The sequence below is a fragment of the Pteropus vampyrus genome, unplaced genomic scaffold, assembly GCF_000151845.1.
Source record: "Pteropus vampyrus isolate Shadow unplaced genomic scaffold, Pvam_2.0 Scaffold431, whole genome shotgun sequence".
In the NCBI taxonomy this organism is placed as follows: Eukaryota; Metazoa; Chordata; class Mammalia; order Chiroptera; family Pteropodidae; genus Pteropus; species Pteropus vampyrus.
The window spans coordinates 733,085-737,225 of NW_011889212.1; positions in this window are offsets into that span (position 1 = coordinate 733,085).

Here is a 4,141-nt window from a genome sequence, read left to right on the forward strand (position 1 = left end):
TGGTTGCATGGACAAAATACATCTGAGTGAAACAAGCATTAAAGCTGATAGAGCCGTCTCCTGAGGTAAAGATGTTCACCATCTTGGGCACTACGGAGGAGGCCATAACAATGTCCACGATAGCCAGAACACACAGGAAATAGTACATGGGCTCTTGTAGAGCGTAATCCATCCAGATTACAGCCACTATGAGGGTGTTTCCTAACAGGGCTATGGTATACATGGTACTCAGTGTGATAGCCAGCCAAAGATGTGAAGACGGCAAACCTGGGATGCCCACAAGGTAGAAGGTGGCAGGGGTTTCCATCGTGTGATTGTAGGGTGGCCCCAGCATCACAGATGAGACTGCTTTCCTATTAATGCATAAAATGAGGTAAGAAAAAGATGCAATCATGTAAGACATTCCCAGCTGTGGTATTAAGGAGAGCCTGGTAGTATTCTCAGCTAGGTGGACCACAGGATCAGAAAACTGATATCTGACAAAGTTACGCTGCTCCACTTTCCAGCCTCCTCAGTATTCATTGCCTTGCTAATTTCTATTCATTGTTCAAAGATCAGCTCATGGTTTACCTCTTTGGGGAAGTCTGTGCTCTGCCTCCTCCCCTATCCCATGCCAAAGCTAAATTATATACCTTCTGAGCTTTCATGGACTCTTCCATGCTGACTTCTGAGAGCCCTCAACTGACAATTCCAATACTCCATGACTTTATTGTATTCAAGCATGTGTGTCTTGCTCATGGCCTATTCCTTACACCAAGTGTTGTGACCCATAGGTGTGGCAGACAAGTCCATTACAAGAAGATATGTGTGTTCATTAGAGCAAACAGTTGAATGAATGAATGAGCAATCAGGGGAAAGAGTTCATCTTTGTATGTTTACTTCCTAATGTTTAATAATTGTTGAATGAAATAATGAACTTACTGAAACTGAACGTGTCATATTTTCATTATAGGGCTAAGCCAAAAAAGGAATGAAGCGTCCTTCTGGTTGAAGAGATCAATTAATAGGGCCACAAAACTAAGGACATTTATGAACAGCATTATAATAGTCCATAGGAGATAAATTATCTGGAAATATTTGTAATCTCTACCTTTTCTTTATCTCAGCCTGTATTTCCTCTTGAGCTAGGTTCAATTGATAGATTAAATAGCTACAAATACACTTTTGGGCTTCTTTATAGTTGAACAACTGTTCAATAGGTTTTTATGATTCTTCAATATGAATAATTCTGTCTCCATGATAAACTACTAAGACATTCCAAACAACAATGAAGCTTTATTCTTTAGAAAACCAATTTGTGAGATGTAATGGCAAACTGGCCTTTGTTGAAACAAACCACAACCTCCTCCACCTCCAAAAACAAAATCCCTAAACGTAAGAAATGCCTTATAATGAAACAGACTGAATAAAGTAGTAATTTCTGCTTCACGATCAGATTAAAAGAATTTTGCTGTGTATAGTCACTGGGTAAGCATCCTCAGCAATAGATCACTTGAAGTCAAGGGAAAGCTTTTTGCAGTAGGATGGGAATGAAGAGTTATCAGACTATCATAATTCAGGTATCCTTAAGACACCTGAATGTTCTCTGGATGCCACAAACTCAGATTTGAGTATCGCTGTTTAAAGAGCTAAAGAACAGTCTGAGGGGCCAGAATACCTCCTTACCCCCCACTTGCCTCTGATTCAGGATCTTCCTCTCCTGGCTTGTTGCCCTGTATATATCTACCTTTCTTCTGAGGCTAGTCTCAGCTTGTGCACTGCCCATCCCTCCTCTCTCTACCCTGGCAACTTCTAGCTGTTCGTATTTTTCCTTCCTTTGAGGGTTTTATTTTCCTCAGTTCTCTTCTTATTTATCACTCCTGGACGTTTACATATTTTGTTAGTCTTTTCACATGACAGAACATTTGGTTTGGTTGGTCATCTTTTTTTAAATTTTTATTTCACTCCAGTCTATTAATACTGAAAATTCTCTTGCTAAGGTCAACAATGATTTCTATTAACGACCTGTGGCCAATCCAGTGATTTAATTTTTTATTTTCTCTGACCTATCCAAAACATTTATCATTACTGACGACTACTTCAGCTTTGGGCTTTTTGATTGAAGTATAACATATGTACTATGAAATGCACAAATCTCAGGTATACAGCTTGATGGTGATAAAGTGAGCATAAGAATACACCCACATGGCCACTACCTAGATCAAGATACAGACACAGCTGCTTCCTAGCTGTTGAGCCAGGCTGTTGAACTTTTCTTCAGAAAGTTCTGATCAAGATCTGTTCTAAGACACTTCCAGCCCAGAACCTGCCTCTGTCTGCGACCCTGGAGAGACATTTACATGAAAACCTGAGGCCAATCACTAAAGAAAACCTTAGACAAGTCACTTAACTCCAAAAACTAAATTATAGGATATGCGAGAACTTTTCATCCTTATTTAAAATATAGGAAATACCCAATCCAAATTGAAATCTTTAAAGATAAAGGCAGCAATGCATAACTCATTTGATGGAGCCTTTGTGTTTATGATAACCCTATGCGTCACCACCACAATCAAATACACATGTTCCCAATCAGCCCTACTGCTTGGTTTTTTCCCTCATAACTCCTTAGTCTCTGAAAACGGTCTCACCATCATTCCAAGGTTAGACTTACCCCTTCTTCCCTCAGCTTTGAACCACAAGAGTCATGTGTTCCCTCCTCCCTCTCATTTCCAGAAGGTGATCTTGGTATCAAAAGTACCCACCAGACCTGGCCAGCCTTTATAGTGAGATGGAGGGCTTATCTCCTCCTTTCTAAGGTGACCCTGTCCTTCAGACTCCGTCAGCCCAACACCCAGTTCCCAGGTCAGTTACCCACATCCCTGGAGTTTTCTCTATTAAGACTTCCTCTGATATGTCCACATTTCTTTCACTCAAAAGAAAGGAGATTTACACAGGACCTTCAAGAGCAACAGGAAAAGCAGCATAAGATCAAAAATGAACAATGTAGAGTCACGGTAAAGGGTATTGTCACTTTTGAAAACCTCCCTCTTTCCCCTTTAGACTCTCTATCATCCTGCTTTTTCCCTGGACACCCTGGCTTCCCCTGACCTCTGCCCAACAGCTAAACACTGTAACTCCTCCAGAGACTGCCTTTTCTCTGTGCTTCACCCCCTGGGGCTTTCCAGGTTGCCTGAGGAGGCAGATGCTTAGTGGATGAAGAGTCTTTGTTTCTTCAAGTCCTCAGAGGATTCCTAAGAATGAGAACATAGAGTGCATCCTGAAAAGAAAACAAAGGACTCAAGATTACTTAGATTTGTGAAAGCCTGCTATGTCTAGTACCCTGCTGAATGCTTCTCAAGGTGATCTCATTCTATCTTCACAACCCTCTAAAGTAGCTGCCATTATTACATCTACATTTTAGAGATGAAACTGAGGTATAGAGAATATCACAAAGATAGTAAGCCAGAGAGTTGAGATTCAAATACTAGCAATCATAATTCATTTCACTTTGTAGTAGAACTCCTCACTCTGACTGTATACTTCATCTCTCAAGGTCCACTTCACTGTTCAGTTCCTCAGTTCTGCCTCGGGGCTCATGGTGGACTTCACTGGTTAAATATTTCTCATGACTGTGTTTAAAAGTCCCTTTTGAACAGAGAAAGAAAATAGAGTGTAAGGGGAGCAAGGAAGAAAAGCTTTTCAAACTGAAAAAGCACAGACCTCAGCACAAAAATACAAAAACACAAAATACTCTCCAAACAGAGAATAAACTAGATAAGGGAGATTGCAATGTAGTTGAAAGACAATGAAAATAAATGAGGCCAGAACGGTGCATGGGCCATATTTTAAAGGTTGTGACTTCTGCCTAGGCATCATTATGGTGCAGGAATAGAGCTAAGAGAAAGAAGACAACAGGTGCACGATGGCAAAGGATATAGATATACATGGAAATACGAAAAAGCAAGAGATTTTGCTATGTGCCCCCAGTTCCACACATCCTCAGCAGCAATGGTTATTAGTGGTGTGAATGGTGAGAGCCTTCATTTTCTTGTGGAGGTAGGTGTACTTCAAGCCTTCCTCAAGCTAACCCAGCACATTCCTAATAATGGAGGGCAATGGCTGAAGTTCAATACTAGGCTTAGCATCTATTAGAAGCCCA